Raw genomic sequence first — 15462 nt, 5'->3', positions numbered from 1 at the left:
AATGGACCCAATTGTAGTGACAGCATGTGGTGTGCCTTCTCCTGCATGGGACTGTCTATGGCAAAGCATTCTGCTTGTCTTGGCGCCATGCTGGAGAAAATAAAAATAAAATAACTAACAGCATTTTCACTGTACATTTAAAAGACAGATTTCAACATACAAATAAAAAATACTATTTATTAATGTTTATTGTTACTAGCACAAATCTTGATTGCAGAAAGGGCCCGATTTCGCTTTCCAAAGTTGCTCGCAGACTGAAAAACTGTGAAGTGCACGATTGGCTCAATCTTACATAAACTTATTTTGACTTGTATTTATTTTGATTGTCTATTTACTTACTTATATATTATTGTGCCACCTCCTCCGATATGTCTGTAAAACTTATGTTTTGTCCCAGATTATTGTCCTGAATTATGACCTTCTGTCCTGAATTTTTGTCCTGAATTTTGACCCTTTGTCCTGAATTTTTACACTGACCGTCCTGAATTTGCACCATGCCAGTTGGTAACCCTATATAACAGTGTTTGAGTCCCGGCGTCTACTGCATGTATTGTGATCTTGGGCGGATTGCTTAAGTTTCCCTGGAAATGCATTCATTAATATAATTTTTTTTAAATTACCAATGCCTCCAAAGTTTATTTTTTTCCAGGCATTCCACAATTGGCTGTCCAGGGGGAGAACAGAGCGACATCCACTCAAGGCTGAATGACGCCTGCCATGTGTTACCGTGACCACGGATCCTAAGATTATGTAAATTGTTCAATAAAACTGCGTGTGGCTTGATAGGCTTGCCTTGTCCCGGGCCAGCGAGCATGACTCGGCATCACTGAGGGCCATGCCTTTCAGCCAGGCAGTGCAGGCCATGTTTATTTAATGCATGGGTACTCACAAACCTTCGCTCGAGGGCCAACCTTACGGCGTGGTTTGCGGCTGAGGGCAGCACCAGTGGGGGTGGGGTTAGTTTGGTCCGGGGCTAGAAAAAAAAAATCAAAATCTTTCTCAAACAATTCGAAGTGGTACTGTAACCTTGAAACGACTATGAGTGACACTTTCTTGCTAGCAAAATGAAGTGAAATGAAAACTATAAATATCAGAGGAATACATATGATTTCTTGTACAGTCCTGTTTAGCATCACAAATTGGCCTTTGCAGACTATTAAAAAAGCAACAAATAGCGTTTTTACGTCTCGCCTAAGCAATCCCGTTAGGGATGCTGGCGAGATTATAGTAAGGCTTTCAAAAGTGTACCCAAACTGCGGATCGGCTGCAGCGCATGTGAGCACAACCAGCTGCCATTTGGTACCAGACACTTCGTGCGCGAGCGCCGCGCTCTGCCTCTGCTGCCACTTCAGCTCACCAGGCTGCACACCCCCACACTCTCCATATGCTCGCTCGCCTTTCCTTTGATCTCCGCCACAAGTTCTCAGTGGCTCTGCTCCCCCGCATCAGATTTCAAAGGAATGCGCTCCCCCGCCCCCACCAAAGCAATGCCGAGAGCTTGTCTAATTTCATTTCCCAGCCGCTTTTCATTTAATTTCCCGGCCGCTCTTAATTTTATTTTGCGGCCGCTTTTAATTTCATTTCGCGGCCGCTTCTGATTTCATTTTGCGTCCGCTTTTAATTTCATTTTGCGGGCGCTGTTGATTCCATTTTGCAGCCGCTTTTTTCACTAAGAGAGTTTATGAGTCATTGTGTCATGGTGAGAAGTCCCAATTTCTTGACACGCTCAGGTACTGCATGTCTTTATAAAATAAACTGTTTCGTTTTTTAATTTAATTTTGTGGCCGCCAATGCATGTTCAACATCTGATTCACCCCCCCAAACTTGTGTGTACCGCTTTCTACTTCCTCTCCAACAGTTTCAGTGGTGATCAGAGTCTGCTGCAGCCTTGTGGCTCCTCTCACCCAGGTATGAATGGGCAACCCCAGCGTCTGATGTCCCTGCCTCCCCATGCAGCCTCAGGCCTCCTCAAACTGCACGCCCTGCTGCTTTGTTGCTCCAGCGCCCTCCCAGAACTTTACGGACCCACTGAGGCTCCGTCTTCCTCTCACCTTTATGCAGCCATTGTGGCATATTAACCCCTTCCAGCCTCAGCTCTTCTCGGACTGAGCCACTCTATTGCCTCTGGGCTTTTCCGAGCCCCTCTGGTGATCTCCCCTGCCACCTGAACCCCGCTGCCACCCCAGTAGTCCTGTACTCCATTGACCCCTATCCCCGCCACCTGAGGGTCCCTTTTGCACCCCAGAATACCCTCGCGCAGCTGCCATGAGCCCCCTGCAGGTACGTCAAGTACGTTATACTACACTTCTTTTGACATCAAGGAAATGCCCCATTTGCACCATCATGCACAATCACCGGGCCTCTGGGCATTCTGCAGCCTCGCCAAAGGGCGACGTTTCTGTTAAACAGCCTCCTGTCATATAGTAATCCGCTTATGGGTGCGGTATACATCGATTTATAGAGCTCCAACAAATCTGAATCAAGGCGCTGTAGATAAATATCAACGCTTAGTTTATTTGAAAGTCATCCTAACACATTGTGTTTCCGGAAAAACATATCATGCTGGAGACCCAGACAAACAGGAAGCTAGGTTGAATTTCGGACAACCTGCAGTCAACAGCTTTGAATGAAGCAAGCACTTTGTAAAACATTTGATGGGTGCTGCGTTCTGAAACAACACACCATCTCTCTTCTAGGGCCCTTTAACACACCACTCCCTCTCCCATCAATGTCCTTTGCGCGCAAACACACACAAACACTCAGACACACATTCACGCACAAACAGCCACACACGCACAAAACCACACACACACACACAGCCACACACACACACAACCACAGGCACACACACAACCACACACTCCACCACACACACAATCACAACACCCACACAAACAGCCACACGACCACACACACAACCATACACACACAGCCACACACACAACCACAGGCACACACACAACCACAACACCCACACACACAAACACAACCCACACAACCACACACACACAACCACACACAACCACACAGTCAGTGCACACTTTCAACAAGCACAGACACCATCAGTCATCATTGCACGCTTTCACCGGGCACAAACACCACCAGCCGCCAGTGCACGCTTTCACCAAGCACACACACACACACACACACACACACACACACCACCAGCCGCCAGTGCACGCATTCATCAGATGCACACCTCCAGCCGTCAGTGCACGCTTTCACCTGGCACACACACCACCAGCCGTCAGTGCATACTTTCACCTGGCACACACACCACCAGCCGTCAGTGCATGCTTCCACCAGGCACACACACCAGCAGCCGGCAGTGCACACTTCCACCAGGCACACACACCACCAGCCATCAGTGCACAATTTCTACAGACGCACACACCACCAGCCATCAGTGCACACATCAATTGTTAGCGCATCCACAATTAACGATTGTAGCAATAGCAGTATGGTGCACTTTACTTTTAAACATAGTCATCTAAAGCGCAGCTACAAAAAAAAAAAAAATGTTGGCCTACAATTTATAGACTTTTATTGCAATTGGGGCTGCAATATTTAGCAATGCCAATAGCTCAAACTTAATTAATGCGAGACCTATTGCATTGTAAATGCTTGTTTCTTGTGGAAAGGTGACAGCCCTACTGGCAGATGTGCGTAGTCCTGCACTTGTAAGTGTGCACCCAGGTCAGCCCAGACTCAGGCGCACAACGCCCATTGAGCTCAAAGAGCTTCAGCCTCCTACCCACTCGTGTGTGTCAGCCCGGGCTGAGACAGCTTCACGGGCACACACACAGCCGCACCTGAGTACTTCACAGGTCTTTAAAAGACCATTTATTTGTAAACGAGGCTTTGTTGTTTTTCACCCCTTCTGAGAGCCCCTGCATCTCAACTCTCCATATTGCTGGAAGAGTTCGCCCCATTCCCGAAATTTTCAGTAACCCCTCCCGAAGTTTGGCTCTAGTTGCGCCTCTGAAATTATGTAAATAATGTTTCTGCGCTTTCAGCTAGGTTTGCAATGTACAGATACAACACGCACACATGGAGATATTTGCCACTGTATTAGTAAAGAAACCGAATGTACGTTGTCCTTGTGTTTTGTGTCCTGTTCTCCCTCCACACCCACTCAAGGTAGGCCAACTTACATATACCTAATATTTAATTTGCATTCCAATGCCCAATTGGCTGTGAGTGAATTTCCTCAAGTTTCCATTTCGGGACCGTGATCTATGGGCGGTATATTTTGCAATATCCGATTAAACATCCCAGAACAGGCAACCAGATGCTGCCTGTTTTCTTTAGAGACGTTTATCATCTTGCAGCCATTTCCCGATCACAATTTAATCAATGTCCCGAGCCTGCTATGTGCTGTTTATTACATCTCAATGACCAATCAACCATGTTTTTGTGTTGGGGTTCCCTACAATTGGCTTACCTCACATGAGATGTGTGATCCCGTTACATAAGACCGCAATAACTATCGGTCATGACCTTCTGCTCTAATTTTTTCTCTAATGTATTCCTCGTGTGATCTCAACATATGACCTTGTATTTCCCTCCTCTGCCTTTTATTATTTTAGGAGCTTTTTTGGGATCCTTTGTGACCCGTAGTAATACTAATTTATTGATTTCCCATACAGATCCATTGCCCCATTTTCCACATCCCCTGTCCTGATGAAGACCCTCTAGCAAGGTTTACACTACGCCTGCATCTACTTGGGTCAAAACATCAACACTTCCTCCTGTGTTCAGCCTCTTCCTTGATTTATCATTTGTGATTCTACTTTATTTGAGGCATGGTTGTTTAATCAATTGATGAGTTATTTTTTCCATTGTGTTAACTTATCATTATTTCTGGTGTATTCAGGTCTCAGTGACCCTTGTTGCAATTCCCATACCTTCACTATTCCAACACTACCCTTCCCTTTTTCCATCCTTTAGGGGCATTATATGCGATTTACTATGCATTTATTTTATGAATGATTTTTTACGATACACGTTGTGATTAAAAAGAATGTTGTTATAATTGTCTTTGTATTCACTTAAGTGATTTTACTGCTGAGTTAATTGTTTGATTATCTGGGACCACTTTGTCTGTATCAACTATCTGCCCAGGTCCCAGTGACTTATTGGGTTAATCCGTGTTCTTATAGCACTGTTCTCCCTCAGAGCACACACCGCTGCTGGCGCCTGCCCGCTTGCCTTAGGTGTACCTCTTCCTCGAGCCAGCTCCCTCCAGCAGTGCAGAGTCACGTGATGTGCCTCATCGCCTCGGCTCTGTAGGCGGCCTGGCACCGTGAATGCTGTCCTCTTGCTGTGAAAATGCAGCCTTGTCCTCTGAAGCTGGCGGAGATGCAGCACATGCTCCCCCGGCTCCCTGTGACAGACAGCTGTGAAGATTGAGGCAGGACTCTGGAGGGACCCGAGAACACACTGATGTAAACAGTAAGCAGGGGCATCAGTGCAAAAAGATGTCTGCAAGGTCCACGGGCGGCCAAGGAAGGCTTGCCGGGCCGCTAGCAGCCCGCGGGCCGTACTATGAGTACCGGTGCTCTAGGAGAAACCTTGGTGCAAGAACGACTGGTTCTGACACCTCCTCATTTCGGGAAATGAGGTGACTTATATCCTGGAACCAGTAGAGTCCTGAAGAAGGCCCATGTGACTTTGCACTATGGGCACAATTTTACGGCTGAAACATGTAGACTAATTGGCAGTAAGGAGGGGTTTAAGGAGTCCATAACTTCTCCCAATCAGCACTATTCTTCACACTTTTAATCCTGGCCGGAGGGTCCAGGAAAAAATTGTATGCACAGTGTTAGAAATGGGATTTCTGGTAGGCTAGGGCTTGCGCCTAAGCCAGCCAGAAACCACCACTCTAGTCAGGGCGAGGGAGTTACACGCTGAAGATAACCCCTACTCACCACCTTGGTAGCTTGGCATGAGCAGTCAGGCCTATCCCGAAGGATATGTGTAAAGCGTTTGCACAACACACACACAGCACCAACACACTAGGCAAACCGCAAAAGGGACTCCACACAAGGTTTTATATATAAAAATAGCCTTTGTATTATCATAAACACATTAGAATAGTAATCACACAATATACACTGTGCCAGCTGGCACTAGGCAATATGTTTAGGGAATTATATACGCATGACAGGGTCAATTGGGCCACTAGCAGAACCATCACAAGCACAAATAGTAAATGTAGAACACAACCAGTAACTATTAGCAAATACATTATGCGTCAATCTCATAAGCCTAAACACATTAGGGAATAATATACTCACCAGCAAAAACTCATTATGCAATAACCTCATAAGCATAAACACAGTATGCAATAACCTCATAAGCAGAAATCACACTAGGCAATAACCTCATACGCCTAAACCTTAGATTAGGTAATAACCTCCTAAACATAAACACAGGATGCAAATAGCCTCATAATCATAAATCCCATTAGAGGCATAAATCAGGGTGCATAAATCACCTTTCCTGGGCACCACATAAATCACATTAGGGCCTGGCCCCCTGGCCAACTGGCCCTCTCAGAGGGCTCAAATGCCCTATGTACATAATGTTAGGGTGTGCTGCCAAGGCAGCAGAATCCAAAAGTGCGCAATTGGTGCTGCATCGTTTTGGCCTCTATGTTTCCTGTCCCTTGAATACAAAAGGGAGACAATACATCTACCACTGTCAGGGGTATGGGCTTTTCTTCAGTGACATTGCAGGCTTGGAGGGACTGGTAAGTCTGATGCATTGAACCGTAAAAATCCATCTCTATCCATCCCGTTCTATTTGCCTTTCTATCTCTATTAGCCCCTCTAGAGCAAACAGTCATGAACACTTGATCAAGTTGCCTATCTACTAGGGAAACACCACCCGGAGGGTGCCTATGCTGGGGATACACTTTCATCGTAAGGGAGCGGGAGCTGCTTTTTCTGGGATCCAGGGAGTCAACTTGGAAGAAGGGGTGCATCATGCAAAGTAAGGTGAACCACCCCTCACAATTGTCAACATGGAATAAAGGCATAGGTAGCAAGTTCTCACTTTGATGCATGACTGAAAGCAATAACCCACACACCCAACATTTCGTTGTATTATAATCAGCATGTGTTTGGTGTAACGTTTGATTACAATGATTATCCTTATAGGACTTCCGGTGTTATTCTTTGTGAGGTGCTAAGGTACCGAAAATATGTTCAGCAGGCGCTGGTATAGGACTTATCAAAGTATGCACAGGATATTTCTCTTCTAAGAAGAAAAATATTCCAAACACAAATAATAAGGAAAGCAAAATTATCACAACAAATACTATTTTGCTCTTAGTGGATCAAGAGGACCAGACAGGCCCATCCGGAGTGGGACACGGAGCCGCAAAAGGCTGTCCCTCATCAGGGGTAGGACGGCCAAAGGGATACATCATAAAACTGCACAGGGAGCTTAGATATCATAAGACTGGGAAAAGTCACAAACTACAGCCACGAATGCAACAACAGCACCAGGGGGGCACTTTTTGCCCAGCGTCCTTCAGCCTTGCTGATAGACTCCTATTGTTAGTAAACTCTCCCTCGGAGGAGCTGCACGGTCGCAGCCCTTGCTGAAAAACAATCTGTGGCCCTTACTGAGAAACAAATCTTTCTTCTTTCAGGATAGAGCAACCTCCCTCCTGGACAAATACCCTCACTGGTCCTGTCCAGTGTTCAGGGCAGTGCACCAGTGTAGTAGTTCTCTAATCTAAAAAATAGGCACTAGAGACACAGCACCTACACTCTAAACTCAAGTCCTTCCCTAACTCCTGGATTGCCCTGCTGGTGCACTGTCCTTCCATCGGAGCCACAGATTGTACCTAGCACACCCAGGCACCTCTTAATCCACAAACAAAGGCAAAAATTCACTTTCAGTTGTTTGTGCACCAGGAACTGAAATATCCAGGCAGCCCTTATCTCAGGGGAAATTTACCTCCAATAAAGCTTCGTCGCTCTCCTTGTCGGTCTGCGCCCCCTTTTCAGCCGGGTGTCAGAAAAAGGGATGACACGTGGAACCAGCTCACCTTCCTGGTTGGCAATTCTGTTTTGAACCCAGGCATCATATGGAAGTGGTAGGGGTACCCTCTTCACGTGGGAGGCATGTACCCAGTGTTTCCGGCCTCCCACCCAAACAGCAGTACGAGTGGTCAGCAACACTTGGGAAGTTCCCTCCCACCTTGGTTCCAGACTCTTACTTCACTGAAAATTCTGGATGAGGATAAAATCTCTAGGCTGTTTGCAGTGCCCGTGTCCGTCTGAAACTGGCTCAAAGCGGCTTGGATCTGTTGGAGAACAGAACAGAGATCTTTAGACAATTCATACAGGTAATCAATCAACAAATGGTATTCTATCTCGGAAAAGCGCTTGGGCCTTGGGACACCCCAGACATTGGCAGGGCGTCCAAAGACCACCTAATAGGGTGATAGTCCTGTTCTAGAATGTGCATTCCCTCTCGTAGACAACAATGCTAAGGGCAACGCGTCTGGCCATTGCAATCCTGTGCTTTCCTGAATTTTTGCTAGCTTTAGCTTTAGAGTACCATTGTACTTCTCAACAAAGCCTGCTGATATGGGGTGGTTTGCTGCATGGAATTTCTGCGTAATGTGTAAGCCCTTGCACACCAAATCAATGACTTTGGCATTGAAATGGCTGCCATTGATACTCCAGATCATGTATTGTAATCCGTAGCGTGGGAAGGTATTCCTTTAAAAGTGCCTTCGCCGTTGCCATGACCGTATTCTCCTTAGTGGGGTAAGCCTCTATCCACTGACTAAATGCACAAACTACTACTAGTACGTATTTCAGATTATTCACTCGTTCCATTTTGATGAAATCCACCTGGAGAACCAAGAAAGGGAAGGAAGGCGGTGCAAAGTCACCTGCAGGTGTGGGGGGCCCTTCCCAGGATTATGCTTCAGACAGATAATACAGTGCTTTCCTAAGTGTGTGGCAACCTTAGAGATATTGACATTCTGCCATATTGGATCCCGTAGCTTACATATTCCTTTGGCACTAATGTGAGCCGGACAAGGAGCTATAGTGACGACAGGGAAAACATAAGCAAGCATTAGGCAGCAGCCATCTCTGTATCCCTGACAAGTCAGTCCAACTCCCATCCTCATCCATATGTCCCGTCCTCTCCTTCCATATTGCCAGTTCATCTGCAGTCGCCTCTCTGTGAATCTCCCTAACGTTTTCTAATGTGTCCTCGAACATCCCATTGTCTGGAACCCATCTAGCGGGACCTGCAACAAACATCCTTTTCATTTTCGATCGAGCAGTTTCCTTCGCAGTCTGGTCTGCAAAAGCATTTCCCCTCCCAACAATGTCTGCACTGACTTTATAAGCGCTGCATTTTACTATTGCTAACTTAGTGGGAAGTGTCAATGCAGACAGCAACCTGTGTATCAAGGGGCCGTTCTGTATTCGCTGTCCGTGCGAGGTCAAGAACCCTCTCTCTGCCCAGAGGCGTCCAAAATTATGGGCCACTCCGAAAGCGAACTGGCTGTCGTATAGAGATTAACAGCCAGTCCCTCACTCAATTCGCAAGCCCTCAGGAGGGCAACTAACTCTGCTGCTTGGGCCGACTCGTATGGAATGCGAGAAGTCTTGACTACAGTGTATAGCGTGGTGATTGCATAGGCTGCAGTTGTAGTGCCATCCGGCAGTTTCAAATAAGAGCCATTGACATAAAGTTCCCCCTGAGGGTCAGATAAAGGAACATCAGTCAGGTCTACCCATCCCTTCGTTTCCTCCTCGGACCGAAACAAATAATCATGGACCTCATTGTCCTTTTCTTCCGAAGGGAGGGGTAGTAACATGGCTGGATTCAAAGCAGCACAGCATTTAATGGTAATGTGCGGACCAAATAAGGTCAGCTCATATCCAGTGAGACGCGCACTGGTGAGGTGCTGCGTCTTTGTCTTATTCAAAAGTGTGTCCACAGTATGAGGCACCATAACTGTGAGGTCGGTATCGAGGACGAGCCCTGCCGATTGCCTGATAGAAACTGCCGCTGCAGCCCTCAGACAGCTCGGGAGCGTACTGGCAACATTATCAAGGGTGGCAGAAAAGTAAGCGCAGGGTCTCTGCTTACCACCGAAACCCTGTGTTAGAACAGAAAGCGGGCAACCATCCGCCTCATGTACATAGAGCACAAAAGGCTTCTTGTAATCAGGAGTACCAAGCACAGGAGCAGAACAAAACGCAACCTTTAATTGTTCAAAAGCTTGCTGGCATGCAGGTGTCCAGGTGCCCCTGCATCTCAACTCTCCATATTGCTGGAAGAGTTCGCCCCATCCCCGAAATTTTCAGTAACCCCTCCCGAAGTTTGGCTCTAGTTACGCCTCTGAAATTATGTAAATAATGTTTCTGCGCTTTCAGCTAGGTTTGCAATGTACAGATACAACACGCACACATGGAGATATTTGCCACTGTATTAGTAAAGAAACCGAATGTACGTTGTCCTTGTGTTTTGTGTCCTGTTCTCCCTCCACACCAACTCAAGGTAGGCCAACTTACATATACCTAATATTTAATTTGCATTCCAATGCCCAATTGGCTGTGAGTGAATTTCCTCAAGTTTCCATTTCGGGACCGTGATCTATGGGCGGTATATTTTGCAATATCCGATTAAACATCCCAGAACAGGTAACCAGATGCTGCCTGTTCTCTTTAGAGACGTTTATCATCTTGCAGCCATTTCCCGATCACAATTTAATCGATGTCCCGAGCCTGCTATGTGCTGTTTATTACATCTCAATGACCAATCGACCATGTTTTTGTGTTGGGGTTCCCTACAATTGGCTTACCTCACATGAGATATGTGATCCCGTTACATAAGACCGCAATAACTATCGGTCATGACCTTCTTCTCTAATTTTTTCTCTAATGTATTCCTCGTGTGATCTCAACATATGACCTTGTATTTCCCTCCTCTGCCTTTTATTATTTTAGGAGCTTTTTTGGGATCCTTTGTGACCCGTAGTAATACTAATTTATTGATTTCCCATACAGATCCATTGCCCCATTTCCCACATCCCCAGTCCTGATGAAGACCATCTAGCAAGGTTTACACGACGCCTGCATCTACTTGGGTCGAAACGTCGACACTTCCTCTTGTGTCCAGCCTCTTCCTTGATTTATCATTTGTGATTCTACTTTATTTGAGGCATGGTTGTTTAATCAATTGATGAGTTATTTTTTCCATTGTGTTAACTTATCATTATTTCTGGTGTATTCAGGTCTCAGTGACCCTTGTTGCAATTCCCATACCATCACTATTCCAACACTACCCTTCCCTTTTTCCATCCTTTAGGGGCATTATATGCGATTTACTATGCATTTATTTTATGAATGATTTTTTACGATACACGTTGTTATTAAAAACAATGTTGTTATAATTGTCTTTGTATTCACTTAAGTGATTTTACTGCTGAGTTAATTGTTTGATTATCTGGGACCACTTTGTCTGTATCAACTATCTGCCCAGGTCCCAGTGACTTATTGGGTTAACCCGTGTTCTTATAGCACTGTTCTCCCTCAGAGCACACACCGCTGCTGGCGCCTGCCCGCTTGCCTTAGGTGTACCTCTTCCTCGAGCCAGCTCCCTCCAGCAGTGCAGAGTCACGTGATGTGCCTCATCGCCTCGGCTGTGTAGGCAGCCTGGCACCGTGAATGCTGTCCTCTTGCTGTGAAAATGCAGCCTTGTCCTCTGAAGCTGGCTGAGCTGCAGCACATGCTCCCCCGGCTCCCTGTGACAGACAGCTGTGGAGATTGAGGCAGGACTCTGGAGGGACCCGAGAACACACTGATGTAAACAGTAAACAGGGGCATCAGTGCAAAACGATGTCTGCAAGGTCCACGGGCGGCCAAGGAAGGCTTGCCCGGCCGCTAGCAGCCCGCGGGCCGTACTATGAGTACCGGTGCTCTAGGAGAAACCTTGGTGCAAGAACGACTGGTTCTGACACCTCCTCATTTCGGGAAATGAGGTGACTTATATCCTGGAACCAGTAGAGTCCTGAAGAAGGCCCATGTGACTTTGCACTATGGGCACAATTTTACGGCTGAAACATGTAGACTAATTGGCAGTAAGGAGGGGTTTAAGGAGTCCATAACTTCTCCCAATCAGCACTATTCTTCACACTTTTAATCCTGGCCGGAGGGTCCAGGAAAAAATTGTATGCACAGTGTTAGAAATGGGATTTCTGGTAGGCTAGGGCTTGCGCCTAAGCCAGCCAGAAACCACCACTCTAGTCAGGGCGAGGGAGTTACACGCTGAAGATAACCCCTACTCACCACCTTGGTAGCTTGGCATGAGCAGTCAGGCCTATCCCGAAGGATATGTGTAAAGCGTTTGCACAACACACACACAGCACCAACACACTAGGCAAACCGCAAAAGGGACTCCACACAAGGTTTTATATATAAAAATAGCCTTTGTATTATCATAAACACATTAGAATAGTAATCACACAATATACACTGTGCCAGCTGGCACTAGGCAATATGTTTAGGGAATTATATACGCATGACAGGGTCAATTGGGCCACTAGCAGAACCATCACAAGCACAAATAGTAAATGTAGAACACAACCAGTAACTATTAGCAAATACATTATGCGTCAATCTCATAAGCCTAAACACATTAGGGAATAATATACTCACCAGCAAAAACTCATTATGCAATAACCTCATAAGCATAAACACAGTATGCAATAACCTCATAAGCAGAAATCACACTAGGCAATAACCTCATACGCCTAAACCTTAGATTAGGTAATAACCTCCTAAACATAAACACAGGATGCAAATAGCCTCATAATCATAAATCCCATTAGAGGCATAAATCAGGGTGCATAAATCACCTTTCCTGGGCACCACATAAATCACATTAGGGCCTGGCCCCCTGGCCAACTGGCCCTCTCAGAGGGCTCAAATGCCCTATGTACATAATGTTAGGGTGTGCTGCCAAGGCAGCAGAATCCAAAAGTGCGCAATTGGTGCTGCATCGTTTTGGCCTCTATGTTTCCTGTCCCTTGAATACAAAAGGGAGACAATACATCTACCACTGTCAGGGGTATGGGCTTTTCTTCAGTGACATTGCAGGCTTGGAGGGACTGGTAAGTCTGATGCATTGAACCGTAAAAATCCATCTCTATCCATCCCGTTCTATTTGCCTTTCTATCTCTATTAGCCCCTCTAGAGCAAACAGTCATGAACACTTGATCAAGTTGCCTATCTACTAGGGAAACACCACCCGGAGGGTGCCTATGCTGGGGATACACTTTCATCGTAAGGGAGCGGGAGCTGCTTTTTCTGGGATCCAGGGAGTCAACTTGGAAGAAGGGGTGCATCATGCAAAGTAAGGTGAACCACCCCTCACAATTGTCAACATGGAATAAAGGCATAGGTAGCAAGTTCTCACTTTGATGCATGACTGAAAGCAATAACCCACACACCCAACATTTCGTTGTATTATAATCAGCATGTGTTTGGTGTAACGTTTGATTACAATGATTATCCTTATAGGACTTCCGGTGTTATTCTTTGTGAGGTGCTAAGGTACCGAAAATATGTTCAGCAGGCGCTGGTATAGGACTTATCAAAGTATGCACAGGATATTTCTCTTTTAAGAAGAAAAATATTCCAAACACAAATAATAAGGAAAGCAAAATTATCACAACAAATACTATTTTGCTCTTAGTGGACCAAGAGGACCAGACAGGCCCATCCGGAGTGGGACACGGAGCCGCAAAAGGCTGTCCCTCATCAGGGGTAGGACGGCCAAAGGGATACATCATAAAACTGCACAGGGAGCTTAGATATCATAAGACTGGGAAAAGTCACAAACTACAGCCACGAATGCAACAACAGCACCAGGGGGGCACTTTTTGCCCAGCGTCCTTCAGCCTTGCTGATAGACTCCTATTGTTAGTAAACTCTCCCTCGGAGGAGCTGCACGGTCGCAGCCCTTGCTGAAAAACAATCTGTGGCCCTTACTGAGAAACAAATCTTTCTTCTTTCAGGATAGAGCAACCTCCCTCCTGGACAAATACCCTCACTGGTCCTGTCCAGTGTTCAGGGCAGTGCACCAGTGTAGTAGTTCTCTAATCTAAAAAATAGGCACTAGAGACACAGCACCTACACTCTAAACTCAAGTCCTTCCCTAACTCCTGGATTGCCCTGCTGGTGCACTGTCCTTCCATCGGAGCCACAGATTGTACCTAGCACACCCAGGCACCTCTTAATCCACAAACAAAGGCAAAAATTCACTTTCAGTTGTTTGTGCACCAGGAACTGAAATATCCAGGCAGCCCTTATCTCAGGGGAAATTTACCTCCAATAAAGCTTCGTCGCTCTCCTTGTCGGTCTGCGCCCCCTTTTCAGCCGGGTGTCAGAAAAAGGGATGACACGTGGAACCAGCTCACCTTCCTGGTTGGCAATTCTGTTTTGAACCCAGGCATCATATGGAAGTGGTAGGGGTACCCTCTTCACGTGGGAGGCATGTACCCAGTGTTTCCGGCCTCCCACCCAAACAGCAGTACGAGTGGTCAGCAACACTTGGGAAGTTCCCTCCCACCTTGGTTCCAGACTCTTACTTCACTGAAAATTCTGGATGAGGATAAAATCTCTAGGCTGTTTGCAGTGCCCGTGTCCGTCTGAAACTGGCTCAAAGCGGCTTGGATCTGTTGGAGAACAGAACAGAGATCTTTAGACAATTCATACAGGTAATCAATCAACAAATGGTATTCTATCTCGGAAAAGCGCTTGGGCCTTGGGACACCCCAGACATTGGCAGGGCGTCCAAAGACCACCTAATAGGGTGATAGTCCTGTTCTAGAATGTGCATTCCCTCTCGTAGACAACAATGCTAAGGGCAACGCGTCTGGCCATTGCAATCCTGTGCTTTCCTGAATTTTTGCTAGCTTTAGCTTTAGAGTACCATTGTACTTCTCAACAAAGCCTGCTGATATGGGGTGGTTTGCTGCATGGAATTTCTGCGTAATGTGTAAGCCCTTGCACACCAAATCAATGACTTTGGCATTGAAATGGCTGCCATTGATACTCCAGATCATGTATTGTAATCCGTAGCGTGGGAAGGTATTCCTTTAAAAGTGCCTTCGCCGTTGCCATGACCGTATTCTCCTTAGTGGGGTAAGCCTCTATCCACTGACTAAATGCACAAACTACTACTAGTACGTATTTCAGATTATTCACTCGTTCCATTTTGATGAAATCCACCTGGAGAACCAAGAAAGGGAAGGAAGGCGGTGCAAAGTCACCTGCAGGTGTGGGGGGCCCTTCCCAGGATTATGCTTCAGACAGATAATACAGTGCTTTCCTAAGTGTGTGGCAACCTTAGAGATATTGACATTCTGCCATATTGGATCCCGTAGCTTACATATTCCTTTGGCACTAATGT

The sequence above is a fragment of the Lissotriton vulgaris genome, chromosome 5 (genome assembly GCF_964263255.1).
Source record: "Lissotriton vulgaris chromosome 5, aLisVul1.2, whole genome shotgun sequence".
Lineage (NCBI taxonomy): Eukaryota > Metazoa > Chordata > Amphibia > Caudata > Salamandridae > Lissotriton > Lissotriton vulgaris.
Note: the sequence above shows the minus strand (reverse complement) of the source record.